Genomic DNA, 24,344 nt, shown 5'->3' on the forward strand with positions numbered 1-24,344 from the left:
ACTGGCTGGGAATCCCGGCTGCCGTTGACATTTTGCTCTGTTGCCGCCTTCCGTTCCGATTCCGAAAAGGATTTATTGATGCTTAAATGCACAGTATAAAGGACGAGAAGATGTCAACGGCCAACCTAAGCTGAACGCGCCTGCTCTCGTCAGATCGCAGACTGCTACACAGCTTAGGGCCTGGTAAGTACCGGCATGGGAGACTGACTGGAAATCCCAGGTGCAGTTGACATTTCGCTCTGTTGCCGCCTTCCGCTTCGATTCCGTAAAGGATTTATTGATGCTTAAATCCACAGTATACAGGGTGTGAAGATGTCTACGGCCATCCTAAGCTGAATGTGTCTGTTCTCGTCAGATCGCAGACTGCTATTCAGCTTCGTGCCTGGTAAGTATTGGCATGGGAGACTTGCTGGGAATCCCGGGTGCAGTTGACATTTTGCTTCGTTTCTGCTCCGATTCCGAAAATTATTTATTGATGCTTAAATCCACAGTATACAGGGTGTGAAGATGTCTACGGCCATCCTAAGCTGAATGTGTCTGTTCTCGTCAGATCGCAGACTGCTATCCAGCTTCGGGCCTGGTAAGTACCGGCATGGGAGACTGGTTGGAATCCCGGGTGCAGTTGACATTTTAATCTGTTGCCGCCTTCCGCTCCGATTCCGAAAAGGATTTATTGATGCTTAAATGCACAGTATACAAGGTGTGACGCTGTCAACGGCCATCCTAAGCTGAACGCGCCTGCTCTCGTCAGATAGCAGACTGCTACCCAGCTTAGGGCCTGGTAAGTACCAGCATGGGAGACTGGCTGGGAATCCCGGGTGCAGTTGACATTTTAATCTGTTGCCGCCTTCCGCTCCGATTAATAAAAATATTTATTGATGCTTAAATCCACAATATACAAGGCGTGAAGATGTCAACGGCCATCCTAAGCTGAACGCGCCTGCTCTCGTCAAATCGCAGACTGCTACCCAGCATAGGGCCCGGTAAGTACCAGCATGGGAGACTGGCTGGGAATCCCAGGTGTCGTTAACATTTTGCTCTGTTGCCGCCTTCCGCTCCGATTCCGAAAAGGATTTATTGATGCTTAAATCCACAGTATACAGGGTGTGAAGATGTCTTCGGCCATCCTAAGCTGAATGCGCCTGTTCTCGTCAGATCGCAGACTGCTACCCAGCTTCGGGCCTGGTAAGTACCAGCATGGGAGACTGGTTGTTAATCCCGGGTGCAGTTGACATTTTGCTCTGTTTCTGCTCCGATTCCGAAAATTATTTATTGATGCTTAAATCCGCAGTTTACAAAGTGTGTAGCTGTCAACGGCCATCCTAAGCTGAACGCACCTGCTCTCGTCAGATCGCAGACTGCTACCCAGCTTAGGGCCCGGTAAGTACCAGCATGGGAGACTGGCTTGGAATCCCAGGTGTTGTTGACATTTTGCTCTGTAGCCGCCTTCCGCTTCGATTCCGAAAAGGATTTATTGATGCTTAAATCCACAGTATCCACAGTATCCACAGTATCCACAGTATCCACAGTATCCACAGTATACAGGGTGTGAAGCCGTCTACGGCTATCCTAAGCTGAATGTGCCTGTTCTTGTCAGATCGCAGACTGCTGCCCGGCAAGTACGGGCATGGGAGACTGGCTGGCAATCCAAGGTGCTATTGACATTTTGCTCTGTTGCCGCCTTCCTCTCCGATTCCGAAAAGGATTTATTGATGCTTAAATGCACAGTATAAAAAGCATGAAGCTGTCAATGGCCATCCTAAGCTGAACGCGCCTGCTCTCGTCAGATCGCAGACTGCTACCCAGCTTAGGGCCCGGTAAGTACTGGCATGGGAGACTGGCTGGGAATCCCAGGTGCCGTTAACATTTTGCTCTATTGCTGCCTTCCGCTCCGATTCCGAAAAGAATTTATTGATGCTTAAATCCACAGTATACAGGGTGTGAAGCTGTCGACGGCCATCCTAAGCTTAACGCGCCTGCTCTCGTCAGATCGCAGACTGGTACAGATCTTAGGGCCCGGTAAGTACCGGCATGGGACACTGGCTGGGAATCCCGGCTGCCGTTGACATTTTGCTCTGTTGCCGCCTTCCCTTCCGATTCCGAAAAGGATTTATTGATGCTTAAATGCACAGTATAAAGGGCGAGAAGCTGTCAACGGCCATCCTAAGCTGAACGTGCCTGCTCTCGTCAGATCGCAGACTGCTACCCAGCTTAGGGCTCGGTAAGTACCAGCATGGGAGAGTGGCTGGGAATCCTAGGTGTCGTTGACATTTTGCTCTGTTGCCGCCTTACGCTCCGATTCCGAAAAGGATTTATTGATGCTTAAATCCACAGTATACAGGGCGTGAAGCTGTCAACGGCCATCCTAAGCTGAACACGCCTGTCTCGTCAGATTGCAGACTGCTACTCAGCTTAGGGCCCGGTAAGTACCAGCATGGGAGACTGGCTGGGAATCTCAGGTGTTGTTGACATTTTGCTCTGTAGCTCTGTAGACATTTTGCTCCGATTCCGAAAAGGATTTATTGATGCTTAAATCCACAGTATACAGGGTGTGAAGCCGTCTACGGCTATCCTAAGCTTAATTCGCCTGTTCTTGTCAGATCGCAGGCTGCTGCCCGGCAAGTACGGGCATGGGGGACTGGCTGGCAATCCAAGGTGCTATCGACATTTTGCTCTGTTGCCGCCTTCCTCTCCGATTAAAAAAAATATTTATTGATGCTTAAATCCACAATATACAAGGCGTGAAGATGTCAACGGCCATCCTAAGCTGAACGCGCCTGCTCTCGTCAGATCGCAGACTGCTACCCAGCTTAGGCTCCCGTAAGTACCAGCATGGGAGACTGGCTGGGAATCCCAGGTGTTGTTGACATTTTGCTCTGTAGCCGCCTTCCGCTCCGATTCCGAAAAGGATTTATTGATGCTTAAATCCACAGTATACAGGGTGTGAAGCTGTCAACGGCCATCCTAAGCTGAACGTGTCTGCTCTCCTCAGATCGCAGACTGCTGTCCGGCAGATACCGGCGTGGGAGACTGGCTGGCAATCCAAGGTGCCATTGACATTTTGCTCTGTTGCCGCCTTCCTCTCCGATTAATAAAAATATTTATTGATGCTTAAATCCACAATATACAAGGCGTGAAGATGTCAACGGCCATCCTAAGCTGAACGCGCCTGCTCTCGTCAGATCGCAGACTGCTACCCAGCTTAGGGCCCAGTAAGTACCGGCATGGGAGACTGGCTGGGAATCACGGGTGCAGTTGACATTATGCTCTGTTGCCGCCTTTCGTTCCGATTCCGAAAAGGATTTATTGATGCTTAAATGCACAGTATAAAAAGCATGAAGCTGTCAATGGCCATCCTAAGCTGAACGCGCCTGCTCTCGTCAGATCGCAGCCTGCTACCCAGCTTAGAGCCCAGTAAGTACCGGCATGGGAGACTGGCTGGGAATCCCGGGTGCAGTTGACATTTTGCTCTGTTGCCGCCTTCCGTTCCGATTCCGAAAAGGATTTATTGATGCTTACATGCACAGTATAAAAATCATGAAGCTGTCAATGGCAATCCTAAGCTGAACGCGCCTGCTCTCGTCAGATCGCAGATTGCTTCCTAGCTTAGGGCCCGGTAAGTACTGGCATGGGAGACTGGCTGGGAATCCCAGGTGCCGTTGACATTTTGCTCTATTGCTGCCTTCCGCTCCGATTCCGAAAATAATTTATTGATGCTTAAATCCACAGTATACAAGGTGTGAAGCTGTCGACAGCCATCCTAAGCTTAACGCGCCTGCTCTCGTCAGATCGCAGACTGGTACAGATCTTAGGGCCCGGTAAGTACCGGCATGGGACACTGGCTGGGAATCCCGGCTGCCGTTGACATTTTGCTCTGTTGCCGCCTTCCGTTCCGTTTCCGATTCCGAAAAGGATTTATTGATGCTTAAATGCACAGTATACAAAGTGTGAAGCTGTCAACGGCCATCCTAAGCTGAACGTGCCTGCTCTCCTCAGATCGCAGACTGATACCCAGCTTAGGGCCTGGTAAGTACCAGCATGAGAGACTGGCTGGGAATCCCAGGTGCAGTTGACATTTTAATCTGTTGCCGCCTTCCGCTCCGATTCGGAAAAGGATTTATTGATGCTTAAATCCACAATATAAAGGGCGTGAAGCTGTCAACAGCTATCCTAAGCTGAACGCGCCTGCTCTCGTCAGATCGCAGACTGCTACCCAGCTTAGGGCCCGGTAAGTACAAGCATGGGAGACTGGCTGGGAATCCCAGGTGTTGTTGACATTTTGCTCTGTAGCCGCCTTCCGCTCCGATTCCGAAAAGGATTTATTGATGCTTAAATCCACAGTATACAGGGTGTGAAGCAGTCTACGGCCATCCTAAGCTGAATGTGCCTGTTCTTGTCAGATTGCAGACTGCTGCCCAGCAAGTACGGGCATGGGAGACTGGCTGGCAATCCAAGGTGCTATTGACATTTTGCTCTGTTGCCGCCTTCCTCTCCGATTCCGAAAAGGATTTATTGATGCTTAAATGCACTGTATAAAGGGCGTGTAGCTGTCAACGGCCATCCTAAGCTGAACGCGCCTGCTCTCGTCAGATCGCGGACTGCTACCCAGCTTAGGGCCCAGTAAGTACTGGCATGGGAGACTGGCTGGGAATCCCGGGTGCCGTTGACATTTTGCTCTATTGCTGCCTTCCGCTCCGATTCCGAAAAGAATTTATTGATGCTTAAATCCACAGTATACAAGGTGTGAAGCTGTCGACGGCCATCCTAAGCTTAACGCGCCTGCTCTTGTCAGATCGCAGACTGGTACAGATCTTAGGGCCCGGTAAGTACCGGCATGGGACACTGGCTGGGAATCCCGGCTGCCGTTGACATTTTGCTCTGTTGCCGCCTTCCGTTCCGATTCCGAAAAGGATTTATTGATGCCTAAATGCACAGTATAAAGGGCGAGAAGCTGTCAACGGCCATCCTAAGCTGAACTCGCCTGCTCTCGTCAGATCGCAGACTTCTACCCAGCTCAGGGCCCGGTAAGTACCAGCATGGGAGACTGGCTGGGAATCCCAGGTGTCGTTGACATTTTTCTCTGTTGCCGCCTTCCGCTCCGATTCCGAAAAGGATTTATTGATGCTTAAATCCACAGTATACAGGGTGTGAAGATGTCTACGGCCATTCTAAGCTGAATGCGCCTGTTCTCGTCAGATCGCAGACTGCTACCCAGCTTCGGGCCTGGTAAGTACCAGCATGGGAGACTGGCTGGGAATCCCGGGTGCAGTTGACATTTTGCTCTGTTTCTGCTCCGATTCCGAAAATTATTTATTGATGCTTAAATTCACAGTATACAAAGTGTGAAGCTGTCAACGGCCATCCTAAGCTGAACGCGCCTGCTCTCGTCAGACCGCAGACTGCTACCCAGCTTAGGGACTGGTAAGTACCAGCATGGGAGACTGGCTGGGAATCCCGGGTGCTGTTGACATTTTAATCTGTTGCCGCCTTGCGCTCCGATTCGGAAAAGGATTTATTGATGCTTAAATCCACAATATACAGGGTGTGAAGCTGTCAACGGCCATCCTGAGCCTGAACGTGCCTGCTCTCCTCAGATCGCAGACTGCTGCCCGGCAGTTACCTGCATGGGAGTCTGGCTGGCAATCCAAGGTGCCATTGACATTTTGCTCTGTTGCCGCCTTCCTCTCCGATTAATAAAAATATTTATTGATGCTTAAATCCACAATATACAAGACGTGAAGATGTCAACGGCCATCCTAAGCTGAACGCGCCTGCTCTCGTCAGATCGCAGACTGGTACAGATCTTAGGGCCCGGTAAGTACCGGCATGGGACACTGGCTGGGAATCCCGGCTGCCGTTGACATTTTGCTCTGTTGCCGCCTTCCGTTCCGATTCCGAAAAGGATTTATTGATGCTTAAATGCACAGTATACAAAGTGTGAAGCTGTCAACGGCCATCCTAAGCTGAATGCGCCTGCGCTCATCAGATCGCAGACTGATACCCAGCTTAGGGCCTGGTAAGGACCAGCATGGGAGACTGGCTGGGAATCCCGGGTGCAGTTGACATTTTAATCTGTTGCCGCCTTCCGCTCTGATTCGGAAAAGGATTTATTGATGCTTAAATCCACAATATAAAGGGCATGAAGCTGTCAACGGCCATCCTAAGCTGAACGCGCCTGCTCTCCTCAGATCGCAGACTGCTACCCAGCTTAGGGCCCGGTAAGTACCAGCATGGGAGACTGGCTGGGAATCCCAGGTGTTGTTGACATTTTGCTCTGTAGCCGCCTTCCGCTCCGATTCCGAAAAGGATTTATTGATGCTTAAATCCACAGTATACAGGGTGTGAAGCCGTCTACGGCTATCCTAAGCTGAATGTGCCTGTTCTTGTCAGATCGCAGACTGCTGCCCGGCAAGTACGGGCATGGGAGACTGACTGGCAATCCAAGGTGCTATTGACATTTTGCTCTGTTGCCGCCTTCCTCTACGATTCCCAAAAGGATTTATTGATGCTTAAATGCACAGTATAAAAAGTATGAAGCTGTCAATGGCCATCCTAAGCTGAACGTGCCTGCTCTCGTCAGATCGCAGACTGCTACCCAGCTTAGGGCCCGGTAAGTATCAGCATCGGAAACTGGCTGGGAATCCCAGGTGTCGTTGACATTTTGCTTTGTTCCCGCCTTCCTCTCCGCTTCCGTAAAGGATTTATTGATGCTTAAATCCACAGTATACAGGGTGTGAAGATGTCTACAGCCGTCCTAAGCTGAATGCACCTGTTCTCGTCAGATCGCAGACTGCTACCCAGCGTCGGGCCTGGTAAGTACCAGCATGGGAGACTGGCTGTGAATCCCGGGTGCAGTTGACATTTTGCTCTGTTTCTGCTCCGATTCCGAAAATTATTTATTGATGCTTAAATCCACAGTATACAAGGTGTGAAGCTGTCGACGGCCATCCTAAGCTTAACGCACCTGCTCTCGTCAGATCGCAGACTGGTACAGATCTTAGGGCCCGGTAAGTACCGGCATGGGACACTGGCAGGGAATCCCGGCTGCCGTTGACATTTTGCTCTGTTGCCGCCTTCCCTTCCGATTCCGAAAAGGATTTATTGATGCTTAAATGCACAGTATAAAGGGCGAGAAGCTGTCAACGGCCATCCTAAGCTGAACGCGCCTGCTCACGTCAGATCGCAGACTGCTACCCAGCTTAGGGCCCGGTAAGTACAAGCATGGGAGACTGGCTGGGAATCCCAGGTGTCGTTGACAGTTTGCTCTGTTGCCGCCTTCCGCTCTGATTCCGAAAAGGATTTATTGATGCTTAAATCCACAGTATACAGGGTGTGAAGATGTCTACGGCCATCCTAAGCTGAATGCGCCTGTTCTCGTCAGATCGCAGACTGCTACCCAGCTTAGGGCCTGGTAAGTACCAGCATGGGAGACTGGCTGGGAATCCCGGGTGCAGTTGACATTTTGCTCTGTTTCTGCTCCGATTCCGAAAATTATTTATTGTTGCTTAAATCCACAGTATACAAAGTGTGAAGCTGTCAACGGCCATCCTAAGCTGAACGCGCCTGCTCTCATCAGATCGCAGACTGCTACCCAGCTTAGGGCCTGGTAAGTACCAGCATGGGAGACTGGCTGGGAATCCCGGGTGCAGTTGACATTTTAATCTGTTGCCGCCTTCCGCTCCGATTTGGAAAAGAATTTATTGATGCTTAAATCCACAATATACAGGGCGTGAAGCTGTCAACGGCCATCCTAAGCCTGATCTCCTCAGATCGCAGACTGCTGCCCGGCAGTTACTGGCATGGGAGACTGGCTGGCAATCCAAGGTGCCATTGACATTTTGCTCTGTTGCCGCCTTCCTCTCCGATTAATAAAAATAATTATTGATGCTTAAATCCACAATATACAAGGCATGAAGATGTCAACGGCATCCTAAGCTGAACGCGCCTGCTCTCGTCAGATCGCAGACTGTTACCCAGCTTAGGGCCTGGTAAGTGCTGGCATGGGAGACTGGCTGGGAATCCCGGGTGCAGTTGACATTTTAATCTGTTGCCGCCTTCCGCTCTGATTCGGAAAAGGATTTATTGATGCTTAAATGCACAGTATAAAGAGCGTGAAGCTGTCAACGGCCATCCTAAGCTGAACGCGCCTGCTCTCGTCAGATCTCAGACTGCTACCCAGCTTAGGGCCCGGTAAGTACCAGCATGGGAGACTGGCTGGGAATCCCAGGTGTTGTTGACATTTTGCTCTGTAGCCGCCTTCCGCTCCGATTCCGAAAAGAATTTATTGATGCTTAAATCCACAGTATACAGGGTGTGAAGCCGTCTACGGCTATCCTAAGCTGAATGTGCCTGTTCTTGTCAGATCGCAGACTGCTGCCCAGCAAGTACGGTCATGGGAGACTGGCTGGCAATCCAAGGTGCTATTGACATTTTGCTCTGTTGCCGCCTTCCTCTCCGATTCCGAAAAGGATTTATTGATGCTTAAATGCACAGTATAAAAAGAATGAAGCTGTCAATGGCCATCCTAAGCTGAACGCTCCTGCTCTCGTCAGATCGCAGACTGCTACCCAGCTTAGGGCCCGGTAAGTACTGGCATGGGAGACTGGCTGGGAATCCCGGGTGCCGTTGACATTTTGCTCTATTGCTGCCTTCCGCTCCGATTCCGAAAATAATTTATTGATGCTTAAATCCACAGTATACAAGGTGTGAAGCTGTCGACGGCCATCCTAACCTTAACGCGCCTGCTCTTGTCAGATCGCAGACTGGTACAGATCTTAGGGCTCGGTAAGTACCGGCATGGGACACTGGCTGGGAATCCCGTCTGCCGTTGACATTTTGCTCTGTTGCCGCCTTCCGTTCCGATTCCGAAAAGGATTTATTGATGCTTAAATGCACAGTATAAAGGTCGAGAAGCTGTCAACGGCCATCCTAAGCTGAACGTGCCTGCTCTCGTCAGATCGCAGACTGCTACCCAACTTAAGGCCCGGTAAGTACCAGCATGGGAGACTGGCTGGGAATCCCAGGTGTCGTTGACATTTTGCTCTGTTGCGGCCTTATGCTCTGATTCCGAAAATTATTTATTGATGCTTAAATCCACAGTATACAAAGTGTGAAGCTGTCAACGGCCATCCTAAGCTGAATGCGCCTGTTCTCGTCAGATTGCAGACTGCTACCCAGCTTCGGGCCTGGTAAGTACCAGCATGGGAGACTGGCTGGGAATCCCGGGTGCAGTTGACATTTTGCTCTGTTTCTGCTCCGATTCCGAAAATTATTTATTGATGCTTAAATCCACAGTATACAAAGTGTGAAGCTGTCAACGGCCATCCTAAGCTGAACGCGCCTGCTCTTGTCAGATCGCAGACTGCTACCCAGCTTAGGGCCTGGTAAGTACCAGCATGGGAGACTGGCTGGGAATCCCGGGTGCAGTTGACATTTTGCTCTGTAGCCGCCTTCCGCTTCGATTCCGAAAAGGATTTATTGATGCTTAAATCCACAGTATAAAGGGCGTGAAGCTGTCAACGGCCATCCTAAGCTGAACGCGCCTGCTCTCGTCAGATCGCAGACTGCTACCCAGCTTAGGGCCCGGTAAGCACCAGCATGGGAGACTGGCTGGGAATCCCAGGTGTTGTTGACATTTTGCTCTGTAGCCGCCTTCCGCTTCGATTCCGAAAAGGATTTATTGATGCTTAAATCCACAGTATACAGGGTGTGAAGCCGTCTACGGCTATCCTAAGCTGAATGTGCCTGTTCTTGTCAGATCGCAGACTGCTGCCCGGCAAGTACGGGCATGGGAGACTGGCTGGCAATCCAAGGTGCTATTGACATTTTGCTCTGTTGCCGCCTTCCTCTCCGATTCCGAAAAGGATTTATTGATGCTTAAATGCACAGTATAAAAAGCATGAAGCTGTCAATGGCCATCCTAAGCTGAACGTGCCTGCTCTCGTCAGATCGCAGACGGCTACATAGCTTAGGGCTCGGTAAGTACTGGCATGGGAGACTGGCTGAGAATCCCGGGTGCCGTTGACATTTTGCTCTATTGCTGCCTTCCGCTCCGATTCCGAAAAGAATTTATTGATGCTTAAATCCACAGTATACAAGGTGTGAAGCTGTCGACGGCCATCCTAAGCTTAACGCGCCTGCTCTCGTCAGATCGCAGACTGGTACAGATCTTAGGGCCCGGTAAGTACCGGCATGGGACACTGGCTGGGAATCCCGGCTGCCGTTGACATTTTGCTCTGTTGCCGCCTTCCGTTCCGATTCCGAAAAGGATTTATTGATGCTTAAATGCACAATATACAAAGTGTGAAGCTGTCAACGGCCATCCTAAGCTGAACGCGCCTGCTCTTGTCAGATCGCAGACTGCTTCCCAGCTTAGGGCCTGGTAAGTACCAGCATGGGAGACTGGCTGGGAACCCCGGGTGCAGTTGACATTTTAATCTGTTGCCGCCTTCCGCTCCAATTCGGAAAAGGATTTATTGATGCTTAAATCCACAATATACAGGGTGTGAAGCTGTCAACGACCATCCTAAGCCTGAACGTGCCTGCTCTCCTCAGATCGCAGACTGCTGCCCGGCAGATACCGGCGTGGGAGACTGGCTGGCAATCCAAGGTGCCGTTGACATTTTGCTCTGTTGCCGCCTTCCTCTCCGATTAATAAAAATATTTATTGATGCTTAAATCCACAATATACAAGGCGTGAAGATGTCAACGGCCATCCTAAGCTGAACGCGCCTGCTCTCGTCAGATCGCAGACTGCTACCCAGCTTAGGGCCCAGTAAGTACCGGCATGGGAGACTGGCTGGGAATCCCGCGTGCAGTTGACATTTTGCTCTGTTGCCGCCTTCCGTTCCGATTCCGAAAAGGATTTATCGATGCTTAAATGCACAGTATAAAAAGCATGAAGCTGTCAATGGCCATCCTAAGCTGAACGTGCCTGCTCTCATCAGAGCGCAGATGGCTACATAGCTTAGGGCCCGGTAAGTACTGGCATGGGAGACTGGCTGGGAATCCTAGGTGCCGTTGACATTTTGCTCTATTGCTGCCTTCTGCTCCGATTCCGAAAAGAATTTATTGATGCTTAAATCCACAGTATACAAGGTGTGAAGCTGTCGACGGCCATCCTTAGCTTAACGCGCCTGCTCTCGTCAGATCGCAGACTGGTACAGATCTTAGGGCCCGGTAAGTACCGGCATGGGACACTGGCTGGGAATCCCGGCTGTCGTTGACATTTTGCTCTGTTGCCGCCTTCCGTTCCGATTCCGAAAAGGATTTATTGATGCTTAAATGCACAGTATAAAGGACAAGAAGATGTCAACGGCCAACCTAAGCTGAACGCGCCTTCTCTTGTCAGATCGCAGACTGCTACCCAGCTTAGGGCCCGGTAAGTACCAGTATGGGAGACTGACAGGGAGTCCCAGGTGTCGTTGACATTTTGCTCTGTTGCCACCTTCCGCTCCGATTCCGTAAAGGATTTATTGATGCTTAAATCCACAGTATACAGGGTGTGAAGATGTCTACGGCCATCCTAAGCTGAATGTGTCTGTTCTCGTCAGATCGCAGACTGCTACCCAGCTTCGGGCCTGGTAAGTACCAGCATGGGAGACTGGCTGGGAATCCCGGGTGCAGTTGACATTTCGCTCTGTTTCTGCTCTGATTCCGAAAATTGTTTATTGATGCTTAAATCCACAGTATACAAAGTGTGAAGCTGTCAACGGCCATCCTAAGCTGAACGCGCCTGCTCTCGTCAGATCGCAGACTGCTATCCAGCTTAGGGCCTGGTAAGTATCAGCATGGTAGACTGGCTGGGAATCCCGGGTGCAGTTGACATTTTAATCTGTTGCCGCCTTCCGCTCCCATTCGGAAAAGGATTTATTGATGCTTAAATCCACAATATACAGGGTGTGAAGGTGTCAACGGCCATCCTAAGCTGAACGTGTCTGCTCTCCTCAGATCGCAGACTGCTGCCCGGCAGATACCGGCGTGGGAGACTGGCTGGCAATCCAAGGTGCCATTGACATTTTGCTCTGTTGCCGCCTTCCTCTCCGATTAATAAAAATATTTATTGATGCTTAAATCCACAATATACAATGCATGAAGATGTCAACGACCATCCTAAGCTGAATACACCTGCTCTTGTCAGATCGCAGACTGCTACCCTGCTTAGGGCCCAGTAAGTACCGGCATGGGAGACTGGCTGGGAATCCCGGGTGCAGTTGACATTTTGCTCTGTTGCCTTCCGTTCCGATTCCGAAAAGGATTTATTGATGCTTAAATCCACAGTATACAAAGTGTGAAGCTGGCAACGGCCATCCTAAGCTGAACGCTCATGCTCTCGTCAAATCGCAGACTGCTACCCAGCTTAGGGCCCGGTAAGTACCAGCATGGGAGACTGGCTGGGAATCCCAGGTGTTGTTGCCATTTTGCTCTGTAGCCGCCTTCCGCTTCGATTCCAAAAAGGATTTATTGATGCTTAAATCCACAGTATACAGGGTGTGAAGCCGTCTACGGCTATCCTAAGCTGAATGTGCCTGTTCTTGTCAGATCGCAGACTGCTGCCTGGCAAGTACGGGCATGGGAGACTGGCTGGCAATCCAAGGTGCCATTGACATTTTGCTCTGTTGCCGCCTTCCTCTCCGATTCAGAAAAGGATTTATTGATGCTTAAATGCACAGTATAAAAAGCATGAAGCTGTCAATGGCCATCCTAAGCTGAACGCGCCTGCTCTCGTCAGATCGCAGACTGCTACCCAGCTTAGGGCCCGGTAAGTACTGGCATGGGAGACTGGCTGGGAATCCCAGGTGCCGTTGACATTTTGCTCTATTGCTGCCTTCAGCACCGATTCCGAAAATAATTTATTGATGCTTAAATCCACAGTATACAAGGTGTGAAGCTGTCGACGGCCATCCTAAGCTTAACGCGCCTGCTCTCGTCAGATCGCAGACTGGTACAGATCTTAGGGCCCGGTAAGTTACGGCATGGGACACTGGCTGGGAATCCCGGCTGCCGTTGACATTTTGCTCTGTTGCCGCCTTCCGTTCCGATTCCGAAAAGGATTTATTGATGCTTAAATGCACAGTATAAAGGGCGAGAAGCTGTCAACGGCCATCCTAAGCTGAACACGCCTGTCTCGTCAGATTGCAGACTGCTACTCAGCTTAGGGCCCGGTAAGTACCAGCATGGGAGACTGGCTGGGAATCTCAGGTGTTGTTGACATTTTGCTCTGTAGCTCTGTAGACATTTTGCTCCGATTCCGAAAAGGATTTATTGATGCTTAAATCCACAGTATACAGGGTGTGAAGCCGTCTACGGCTATCCTAAGCTTAATTCGCCTGTTCTTGTCAGATCGCAGGCTGCTGCCCGGCAAGTACGGGCATGGGGGACTGGCTGGCAATCCAAGGTGCTATTGACATTTTGCTCTGTTGCCGCCTTCCTCTCCGATTAAAAAAAATATTTATTGATGCTTAAATCCACAATATACAAGGCGTGAAGATGTCAATGGCCATCCTAAGCTGAACGCGCCTGCTCTCGTCAGATCGCAGACTGCTACCCAGCTTAGGCCCCCGTAAGTACCAGCATGGGAGACTGGCTGGGAATCCCAGGTGTTGTTGACATTTTGCTCTGTAGCCGCCTTCCGCTCCGATTCCGAAAAGGATTTATTGATGCTTAAATCCACAGTATACAGGGTGTGAAGCTGTCAACGGCCATCCTAAGCTGAACGTGTCTGCTCTCCTCAGATCGCAGACTGCTGTCCGGCAGATACCGGCGTGGGAGACTGGCTGGCAATCCAAGGTGCCATTGACATTTTGCTCTGTTGCCGCCTTCCTCTCCGATTAATAAAAATATTTATTGATGCTTAAATCCACAATATACAAGGCGTGAAGATGTCAACGGCCATCCTAAGCTGAACGCGCCTGCTCTCGTCAGATCGCAGACTGCTACCCAGCTTAGGGCCCAGTAAGTACCGGCATGGGAGACTGGCTGGGAATCACGGGTGCAGTTGACATTATGCTCTGTTGCCGCCTTTCGTTCCGATTCCGAAAAGGATTTATTGATGCTTAAATGCACAGTATAAAAAGCATGAAGCTGTCAATGGCCATCCTAAGCTGAACGCGCCTGCTCTCGTCAGATCGCAGCCTGCTACCCAGCTTAGAGCCCAGTAAGTACCGGCATGGGAGACTGGCTGGGAATCCCGGGTGCAGTTGACATTTTGCTCTGTTGCCGCCTTCCGTTCCGATTCCGAAAAGGATTTATTGATGCTTACATGCACAGTATAAAAATCATGAAGCTGTCAATGGCAATCCTAAGCTGAACGCGCCTGCTCTCGTCAGATCGCAGATTGCTACCTAGCTTAGGGCCCGGTAAGTACTGGCATGGGAGACTGGCTGGGAATCCCAGGTGCCGTTGACATTTTGCTCTATTGCTGCCTTCCGCTCCGATTCCGAAAAGAATTTATTGATGCTTAAATCCACAGTATACAAGGTGTGAAGCTGTCGACAGCCATCCTAAGCTTAACGCGCCTGCTCTCGTCAGATCGCAGACTGGTACAGATCTTAGGGCCCGGTAAGTACCGGCATGGGACACTGGCTGGGAATCCCGGCTGCCGTTGACATTTTGCTCTGTTGCCGCCTTCCGTTCCGGTTCCGATTCCGAAAAGGATTTATTGATGCTTAAATGCACAGTATACAAAGTGTGAAGCTGTCAACGGCCATCCTAAGCTGAACGTGCCTGCTCTCCTCAGATCGCAGACTGATACCCAGCTTAGGGCCTGGTAAGTACCAGCATGAGAGACTGGCTGGGAATCCCAGGTGCAGTTGACATTTTAATCTGTTGCCGCCTTCCGCTCCGATTCGGAAAAGGATTTATTGATGCTTAAATCCACAATATAAAGGGCGTGAAGCTGTCAACAGCTATCCTAAGCTGAACGCGCCTGCTCTCGTCAGATCGCAGACTGCTACCCAGCTTAGGGCCCGGTAAGTACAAGCATGGGAGACTGGCTGGGAATCCCAGGTGTTGTTGACATTTTGCTCTGTAGCCGCCTTCCGCTCCGATTCCGAAAAGGATTTATTGATGCTTAAATCCACAGTATGCAGGGTGTGAAGCAGTCTACGGCCATCCTAAGCTGAATGTGCCTGTTCTTGTCAGATTGCAGACTGCTGCCCAGCAAGTACGGGCATGGGAGACTGGCTGGCAATCCAAGGTGCTATTGACATTTTGCTCTGTTGCCGCCTTCCTCTCCGATTCCGAAAAGGATTTATTGATGCTTAAATGCACTGTATAAAGGGCGTGTAGCTGTCAACGGCCATCCTAAGCTGAACGCGCCTGCTCTCGTCAGATCGCGGACTGCTACCCAGCTTAGGGCCCAGTAAGTACTGGCATGGGAGACTGGCTGGGAATCCCGGGTGCCGTTGACATTTTGCTCTATTGCTGCCTTCCGCTCCGATTCCGAAAAGAATTTATTGATGCTTAAATCCACAGTATACAAGGTGTGAAGCTGTCGACGGCCATCCTAAGCTTAACGCGCCTGCTCTTGTCAGATCGCAGACTGGTACAGATCTTAGGGCCCGGTAAGTACCGGCATGGGACACTGGCTGGGAATCCCGGCTGCCGTTGACATTTTGCTCTGTTGCCGCCTTCCGTTCCGATTCCGAAAAGGATTTATTGATGCCTAAATGCACAGTATAAAGGGCGAGAAGCTGTCAACGGCCATCCTAAGCTGAACTCGCCTGCTCTCGTCAGATCGCAGACTGCTACCCAGCTCAGGGCCCGGTAAGTACCAGCATGGGAGACTGGCTGGGAATCCCAGGTGTCGTTGACATTTTTCTCTGTTGCCGCCTTCCGCTCCGATTCCGAAAAGGATTTATTGATGCTTAAATCCACAGTATACAGGGTGTGAAGATGTCTACGGCCATTCTAAGCTGAATGCGCCTGTTCTCGTCAGATCGCAGACTGCTACCCAGCTTCGGGCCTGGTAAGTACCAGCATGGGAGACTGGCTGGGAATCCCGGGTGCAGTTGACATTTTGCTCTGTTTCTGCTCCGATTCCGAAAATTATTTATTGATGCTTAAATTCACAGTATACAAAGTGTGAAGCTGTCAACGGCCATCCTAAGCTGAACGCGCCTGCTCTCGTCAGACCGCAGACTGCTACCCAGCTTAGGGACTGGTAAGTACCAGCATGGGAGACTGGCTGGGAATCCCGGGTGCTGTTGACATTTTAATCTGTTGCCGCCTTGCGCTCCGATTCGGAAAAGGATTTATTGATGCTTAAATCCACAATATACAGGGTGTGAAGCTGTCAACGGCCATCCTGAGCCTGAACGTGCCTGCTCTCCTCAGATCGCAGACTGCTGCCCGGCAGTTACCTGCATGGGAGTCTGGCTGGCAATCCAAGGTGCCATTGACATTTTGCTCTGTTGCCGCCTTCCTCTCCGATTAATAAAAATATTTATTGATGCTTAAATCCACAATATACAAGACGTGAAGATGTCAACGGCCATCCTAAGCTGAACGCGCCTGCTCTCGTCAGATCGCAGACTTGTACAGATCTTAGGGCCCGGTAAGTACCGGCATGGGACACTGGCTGGGAATCCCGGCTGCCGTTGACATTTTGCTCTGTTGCCGCCTTCCGTTCCGATTCCGAAAAGGATTTATTGATGCTTAAATGCACAGTATACAAAGTGTGAAGCTGTCAACGGCCATCCTAAGCTGAATGCGCCTGCGCTCATCAGATCGCAGATTGATACCCAGCTTAGGGCCTGGTAAGGACCAGCATGGGAGACTGGCTGGGAATCCCGGGTGCAGTTGACATTTTAATCTGTTGCCGCCTTCCGCTCTGATTCGGAAAAGGATTTATTGATGCTTAAATCCACAATATAAAGGGCGTGAAGCTGTCAACGGCCATCCTAAGCTGAACGCGCCTGCTCTCCTCAGATCGCAGACTGCTACCCAGCTTAGGGCCCGGTAAGTACCAGCATGGGAGACTGGCTGGGAATCCCAGGTGTTGTTGACATTTTGCTCTGTAGCCGCCTTCCGCTCCGATTCCGAAAAGGATTTATTGATGCTTAAATCCACAGTATACAGGGTGTGAAGCCGTCTACGGCTATCCTAAGCTGAATGTGCCTGTTCTTGTCAGATCGCAGACTGCTGCCCGGCAAGTACGGGCATGGGAGACTGACTGGCAATCCAAGGTGCTATTGACATTTTGCTCTGTTGCCGCCTTCCTCTACGATTCCCAAAAGGATTTATTGATGCTTAAATGCACAGTATAAAAAGTATGAAGCTGTCAATGGCCATCCTAAGCTGAACGTGCCTGCTCTCGTCAGATCGCAGACTGCTACCCAGCTTAGGGCCCGGTAAGTATCAGCATCGGAAACTGGCTGGGAATCCCAGGTGTCGTTGACATTTTGCTTTGTTCCCGCCTTCCTCTCCGCTTCCGTAAAGGATTTATTGATGCTTAAATCCACAGTATACAGGGTGTGAAGATGTCTACAGCCGTCCTAAGCTGAATGCACCTGTTCTCGTCAGATCGCAGACTGCTACCCAGCGTCGGGCCTGGTAAGTACCAGCATGGGAGACTGGCTGGGAATCCCGGGTGCAGTTGACATTTTGCTCTGTTTCTGCTCCGATTCCGAAAATTATTTATTGATGCTTAAATCCACAGTATACAAGGTGTGAAGCTGTCGACGGCCATCCTAAGCTTAACGCACCTGCTCTCGTCAGATCGCAGACTGGTACAGATCTTAGGGCCCGGTAAGTACCGGCATGGGACACTGGCAGGGAATCCCGGCTGCCGTTGACATTTTGCTCTGTTGCCGCCTTCCCTTCCGATTCCGAAAAGGATTTATTGATGCTTAAATGCACAGTATAAAGGGCGAGAAGCTGTCAACGGCCATCCTAAGCTGAACGCGCCTGCTCACGTCAGATCGCAGACTGCTACCCAGCTTAGGGCCCGGTAAGTACAAGCATGGGAGACTGGCTGGGAATCCCAGGTGTCGTTGACAGTTTGCTCTGTTGCCGCCTTCCGCTCCGATTCCGAAAAGGATTTATTGATGCTTAAATCCACAGTATACAGGGTGTGAAGATGTCTACGGCCATCCTAAGCTGAATGCGCCTGTTCTCGTCAGATCGCAGACTGCTACCCAGCTTAGGGCCTGGTAAGTACCAGCATGGGAGACTGGCTGGGAATCCCGGGTGCAGTTGACATTTTGCTCTGTTTCTGCTCCGATTCCGAAAATTATTTATTGTTGCTTAAATCCACAGTATACAAAGTGTGAAGCTGTCAACGGCCATCCTAAGCTGAACGCGCCTGCTCTCATCAGATCGCAGACTGCTACCCAGCTTAGGGCCTGGTAAGTACCAGCATGGGAGACTGGCTGGGAATCCCGGGTGCAGTTGACATTTTAATCTGTTGCCGCCTTCCGCTCCGATTTGGAAAAGAATTTATTGATGCTTAAATCCACAATATACAGGGCGTGAAGCTGTCAACGGCCATCCTAAGCCTGAACGTGCCTGATCTCCTCAGATCGCAGACTGCTGCCCGGCAGTTACTGGCATGGGAGACTGGCTGGCAATCCAAGGTGCCATTGACATTTTGCTCTGTTGCCGCCTTCCTCTCCGATTAATAAAAATAATTATTGATGCTTAAATCCACAATATACAAGGCATGAAGATGTCAACGGCATCCTAAGCTGAACGCGCCTGCTCTCGTCAGATCGCAGACTGTTACCCAGCTTAGGGCCTGGTAAGTGCTGGCATGGGAGACTGGCTGGGAATCCCGGGTGCAGTTGACATTTTAATCTGTTGCCGCCTTCCGCTCTGATTCGGAAAAGGATTTATTGATGCTTAAATGCACAGTATAAAGAGCGTGAAGCTGTCAACGGCCATCCTAAGCTGAACGCGCCTGCTCTCGTCAGATCTCAGACTGCTACCCAGCTTAGGGCCCGGTAAGTACCAGCATGGGAGACTGGCAGGGAATCCCAGGTGTTGTTGACATTTTGCTCTGTAGCCGCCTTCCGCTCCGATTCCGAAAAGGATTTATTGATGCTTAAATCCACAGTATACAGGGTGTGAAGCCGTCTACGGCTATCCTAAGCTGAATGTGCCTGTTCTTGTCAGATCGCAGACTGCTGCCCAGCAAGTACGGTCATGGGAGACTGGCTGGCAATCCAAGGTGCTATTGACATTTTGCTCTGTTGCCGCCTTCCTCTCCGATTCCGAAAAGGATTTATTGATGCTTAAATGCACAGTATAAAAAGAATGAAGCTGTCAATGGCCATCCTAAGCTGAACGCTCCTGCTCTCGTCAGATCGCAGACTGCTACCCAGCTTAGGGCCCGGTAAGTACTGGCATGGGAGACTGGCTGGGAATCCCGGGTGCCGTTGACATTTTGCTCTATTGCTGCCTTCCGCTCCGATTCCGAAAATAATTTATTGATGCTTAAATCCACAGTATACAAGGTGTGAATCTGTCGACGGCCATCCTAAGCTTAACGCGCCTGCTCTTGTCAGATCGCAGACTGGTACAGATCTTAGGGCTCGGTAAGTACCGGCATGGGACACTGGCTGGGAATCCCGTCTGCCGTTGACATTTTGCTCTGTTGCCGCCTTCCGTTCCGATTCCGAAAAGGATTTATTGATGCTTAAATGCACAGTATAAAGGTCGAGAAGCTGTCAACGGCCATCCTAAGCTGAACGTGCCTGCTCTCGTCAGATCGCAGACTGCTACCCAGCTTAAGGCCCGGTAAGTACCAGCATGGGAGACTGGCTGGGAATCCCAGGTGTCGTTGACATTTTGCTCTGTTGCGGCCTTATGCTCTGATTCCGTAAAGGATTTATTGATGCTTAAATCCACAGTATACAGGGTGTGAAGATGTCTACAGCCGTCCTAAGCTGAATGCACCTGTTCTCGTCAGATCGCAGACTGCTACCCAGCGTCGGGCCTGGTAAGTACCAGCATGGGAGACTGGCTGGGAATCCCGGGTGCAGTTGACATTTTGCTCTGTTTCTGCTCCGATTCCGAAAATTATTTATTGATGCTTAAATCCACAGTATACAAGGTGTGAAGCTGTCGACGGCCATCCTAAGCTTAACGCACCTGCTCTCGTCAGATCGCAGACTGGTACAGATCTTAGGGCCCGGTAAGTACCGGCATGGGACACTGGCAGGGAATCCCGGCTGCCGTTGACATTTTGCTCTGTTGCCGCCTTCCCTTCCGATTCCGAAAAGGATTTATTGATGCTTAAATGCACAGTATAAAGGGCGAGAAGCTGTCAACGGCCATCCTAAGCTGAACGCGCCTGCTCACGTCAGATCGCAGACTGCTACCCAGCTTAGGGCCCGGTAAGTACAAGCATGGGAGACTGGCTGGGAATCCCAGGTGTCGTTGACAGTTTGCTCTGTTGCCGCCTTCCGCTCCGATTCCGAAAAGGATTTATTGATGCTTAAATCCACAGTATACAGGGTGTGAAGATGTCTACGGCCATCCTAAGCTGAATGCGCCTGTTCTCGTCAGATCGCAGACTGCTACCCAGCTTAGGGCCTGGTAAGTACCAGCATGGGAGACTGGCTGGGAATCCCGGGTGCAGTTGACATTTTGCTCTGTTTCTGCTCCGATTCCGAAAATTATTTATTGTTGCTTAAATCCACAGTATACAAAGTGTGAAGCTGTCAACGGCCATCCTAAGCTGAACGCGCCTGCTCTCATCAGATCGCAGACTGCTACCCAGCTTAGGGCCTGGTAAGTACCAGCATGGGAGACTGGCTGGGAATCCCGGGTGCAGTTGACATTTTAATCTGTTGCCGCCTTCCGCTCCGATTTGGAAAAGAATTTATTGATGCTTAAATCCACAATATACAGGGCGTGAAGCTGTCAACGGCCATCCTAAGCCTGAACGTGCCTGATCTCCTCAGATCGCAGACTGCTGCCCGGCAGTTACTGGCATGGGAGACTGGCTGGCAATCCAAGGTGCCATTGACATTTTGCTCTGTTGCCGCCTTCCTCTCCGATTAATAAAAATAATTATTGATGCTTAAATCCACAATATACAAGGCATGAAGATGTCAACGGCATCCTAAGCTGAACGCGCCTGCTCTCGTCAGATCGCAGACTGTTACCCAGCTTAGGGCCTGGTAAGTGCTGGCATGGGAGACTGGCTGGGAATCCCGGGTGCAGTTGACATTTTAATCTGTAGCCGCCTTCCGCTCTGATTCGGAAAAGGATTTATTGATGCTTAAATGCACAGTATAAAGAGCGTGAAGCTGTCAACGGCCATCCTAAGCTGAACGCGCCTGCTCTCGTCAGATCTCAGACTGCTACCCAGCTTAGGGCCCGGTAAGTACCAGCATGGGAGACTGGCAGGGAATCCCAGGTGTTGTTGACATTTTGCTCTGTAGCCGCCTTCCGCTCCGATTCCGAAAAGGATTTATTGATGCTTAAATCCACAGTATACAGGGTGTGAAGCCGTCTACGGCTATCCTAAGCTGAATGTGCCTGTTCTTGTCAGATCGCAGACTGCTGCCCAGCAAGTACGGTCATGGGAGACTGGCTGGCAATCCAAGGTGCTATTGACATTTTGCTCTGTTGCCGCCTTCCTCTCCGATTCCGAAAAGGATTTATTGATGCTTAAATGCACAGTATAAAAAGAATGAAGCTGTCAATGGCCATCCTAAGCTGAACGCTCCTGCTCTCGTCAGATCGCAGACTGCTACCCAGCTTAGGGCCCGGTAAGTACTGGCATGGGAGACTGGCTGGGAATCCCGGGTGCCGTTGACATTTTGCTCTATTGCTGCCTTCCGCTCCGATTCCGAAAATAATTTATTGATGCTTAAATCCACAGTATACAAGGTGTGAATCTGTCGACGGCCATCCTAAGCTTAACGCGCCTGCTCTTGTCAGATCGCAGACTGGTACAGATCTTAGGGCTCGGTAAGTACCGGCATGGGACACTGGCTGGGAATCCCGTCTGCCGTTGACATTTTGCTCTGTTGCCGCCTTCCGTTCCGATTCCGAAAAGGATTTATTGATGCTTAAATGCACAGTATAAAGGTCGAGAAGCTGTCAACGGCCATCCTAAGCTGAACGTGCCTGCTCTCGTCAGATCGCAGACTGCTACCCAGCTTAAGGCCCGGTAAGTACCAGCATGGGAGACTGGCTGGGAATCCCAGGTGTCGTTGACATTTTGCTCTGTTGCGGCCTTATGCTCTGATTCCGAAAAGGATTTATTGATGCTTACATCCACAGTATACAGGGTGTGAAGATGTCTACGGCCATCCTAAGCTGAATGCGCCTGTTCTCGTCAGATTGCAGACTGCTACCCAGCTTCGGGCCTGGTAAGTACCAGCATGGGAGACTGGCTGGGAATCCCGGGTGCAGTTGACATTTTGCTCTGTTTCTGCTCCGATTCCGAAAATTATTTATTGATGCTTAAATCCACAGTATACAAAGTGTGAAGCTGTCAACGGCCATCCTAAGCTGAATGCGCCTGTTCTCGTCAGATTGCAGACTGCTACCCAGCTTCGGGCCTGGTAAGTACCAGCATGGGAGACTGGCTGGGAATCCCGGGTGCAGTTGACATTTTGCTCTGTTTCTGCTCCGATTCCGAAAATTATTTATTGATGCTTAAATCCACAGTATACAAAGTGTGAAGCTGTCAACGGCCATCCTAAGCTGAACGCGCCTGCTCTTGTCAGATCGCAGACTGCTACCCAGCTTAGGGCCTGGTAAGTACCAGCATGGGAGACTGGCTGGGAATCCCGGGTGCAGTTGACATTTTGCTCTGTAGCCGCCTTCCGCTTCGATTCCGAAAAGGATTTATTGATGCTTAAATCCACAGTATAAAGGGCGTGAAGCTGTCAACGGCCATCCTAAGCTGAACGCGCCTGCTCTCGTCAGATCGCAGACTGCTACCCAGCTTAGGGCCCGGTAAGTACCAGCATGGGAGACTGGCTGGGAATCCCAGGTGTTGTTGACATTTTGCTCTGTAGCCGCCTTCCGCTTCGATTCCGAAAAGGATTTATTGATGCTTAAATCCACAGTATACAGGGTGTGAAGCCGTCTACGGCTATCCTAAGCTGAATGTGCCTGTTCTTGTCAGATCGCAGACTGCTGCCCGGCAAGTACGGGCATGGGAGACTGGCTGGCAATCCAAGGTGCTATTGACATTTTGCTCTGTTGCCGCCTTCCTCTCCGATTCCGAAAAGGATTTATTGATGCTTAAATGCACAGTATAAAAAGCATGAAGCTGTCAATGGCCATCCTAAGCTGAACGTGCCTGCTCTCGTCAGATCGCAGACGGCTACATAGCTTAGGGCTCGGTAAGTACTGGCATGGGAGACTGGCTGAGAATCCCGGGTGCCGTTGACATTTTGCTCTATTGCTGCCTTCCGCTCCGATTCCGAAAAGAATTTATTGATGCTTAAATCCACAGTATACAAGGTGTGAAGCTGTCGACGGCCATCCTAAGCTTAACGCGCCTGCTCTCGTCAGATCGCAGACTGGTACAGATCTTAGGGCCCGGTAAGTACCGGCATGGGACACTGGCTGGGAATCCCGGCTGCCGTTGACATTTTGCTCTGTTGCCGCCTTCCGTTCCGATTCCGAAAAGGATTTATTGATGCTTAAATGCACAATATACAAAGTGTGAAGCTGTCAACGGCCATCCTAAGCTGAACGCGCCTGCTCTTGTCAGATCGCAGACTGCTTCCCAGCTTAGGGCCTGGTAAGTACCAGCATGGGAGACTGGCTGGGAACCCCGGGTGCAGTTGACATTTTAATCTGTTGCCGCCTTCCGCTCCAATTCGGAAAAGGATTTATTGATGCTTAAATCCACAATATACAGGGTGTGAAGCTGTCAACGACCATCCTAAGCCTGAACGTGCCTGCTCTCCTCAGATCGCAGACTGCTGCCCGGCAGATACCGGCGTGGGAGACTGGCTGGCAATCCAAGGTGCCGTTGACATTTTGCTCTGTTGCCGCCTTCCTCTCCGATTAATAAAAATATTTATTGATGCTTAAATCCACAATATACAAGGCGTGAAGATGTCAACGGCCATCCTAAGCTGAACGCGCCTGCTCTCGTCAGATCGCAGACTGCTACCCAGCTTAGGGCCCAGTAAGTACCGGCATGGGAGACTGGCTGGGAATCCCGCGTGCAGTTGACATTTTGCTCTGTTGCCGCCTTCCGTTCCGATTCCGAAAAGGATTTATCGATGCTTAAATGCACAGTATAAAAAGCATGAAGCTGTCAACGGCCAACCTAAGCTGAACGCGCCTTCTCTTGTCAGATCGCAGACTGCTACCCAGCTTAGGGCCCGGTAAGTACCAGTATGGGAGACTGACAGGGAGTCCCA

The 24,344-nt window shown here is 50.6% G+C and overlaps 16 pseudogenes; all 16 read left to right on the forward strand.

Annotated features, from left to right (window-relative positions):
- Nucleotides 1-1,309: 1,309 nt before the first annotated feature.
- On the forward strand, nt 1,310-1,429 carry LOC130328696 (5S ribosomal RNA; annotated as a pseudogene).
- A 317-nt stretch (nt 1,430-1,746) lies between these two features.
- Nucleotides 1,747-1,866, forward strand: LOC130335445 (5S ribosomal RNA; annotated as a pseudogene).
- A 4,281-nt stretch (nt 1,867-6,147) lies between these two features.
- Nucleotides 6,148-6,267, forward strand: LOC130347979 (5S ribosomal RNA; annotated as a pseudogene).
- A 1,268-nt stretch (nt 6,268-7,535) lies between these two features.
- On the forward strand, nt 7,536-7,655 carry LOC130327809 (5S ribosomal RNA; annotated as a pseudogene).
- An 856-nt stretch (nt 7,656-8,511) lies between these two features.
- LOC130316255 (5S ribosomal RNA) lies at nt 8,512-8,631 on the forward strand (annotated as a pseudogene).
- Nucleotides 8,632-12,689: 4,058 nt separating this feature from the next.
- LOC130347199 (5S ribosomal RNA) lies at nt 12,690-12,809 on the forward strand (annotated as a pseudogene).
- A 1,477-nt stretch (nt 12,810-14,286) lies between these two features.
- On the forward strand, nt 14,287-14,406 carry LOC130353015 (5S ribosomal RNA; annotated as a pseudogene).
- A 1,288-nt stretch (nt 14,407-15,694) lies between these two features.
- On the forward strand, nt 15,695-15,814 carry LOC130352331 (5S ribosomal RNA; annotated as a pseudogene).
- A 1,074-nt stretch (nt 15,815-16,888) lies between these two features.
- On the forward strand, nt 16,889-17,008 carry LOC130347990 (5S ribosomal RNA; annotated as a pseudogene).
- Nucleotides 17,009-18,276: 1,268 nt separating this feature from the next.
- On the forward strand, nt 18,277-18,396 carry LOC130328156 (5S ribosomal RNA; annotated as a pseudogene).
- Nucleotides 18,397-19,262: 866 nt separating this feature from the next.
- Nucleotides 19,263-19,382, forward strand: LOC130316266 (5S ribosomal RNA; annotated as a pseudogene).
- A 284-nt stretch (nt 19,383-19,666) lies between these two features.
- Nucleotides 19,667-19,786, forward strand: LOC130322293 (5S ribosomal RNA; annotated as a pseudogene).
- Nucleotides 19,787-20,662: 876 nt separating this feature from the next.
- LOC130328167 (5S ribosomal RNA) lies at nt 20,663-20,782 on the forward strand (annotated as a pseudogene).
- Nucleotides 20,783-21,648: 866 nt separating this feature from the next.
- On the forward strand, nt 21,649-21,768 carry LOC130316277 (5S ribosomal RNA; annotated as a pseudogene).
- A 284-nt stretch (nt 21,769-22,052) lies between these two features.
- LOC130322304 (5S ribosomal RNA) lies at nt 22,053-22,172 on the forward strand (annotated as a pseudogene).
- Nucleotides 22,173-22,846: 674 nt separating this feature from the next.
- On the forward strand, nt 22,847-22,966 carry LOC130320748 (5S ribosomal RNA; annotated as a pseudogene).
- The last annotated feature ends 1,378 nt before the right edge of the window (nt 22,967-24,344 follow it).

Source organism: Hyla sarda, chromosome 1 (assembly GCF_029499605.1).
Source record: "Hyla sarda isolate aHylSar1 chromosome 1, aHylSar1.hap1, whole genome shotgun sequence".
Classification (NCBI taxonomy): domain Eukaryota; kingdom Metazoa; phylum Chordata; class Amphibia; order Anura; family Hylidae; genus Hyla; species Hyla sarda.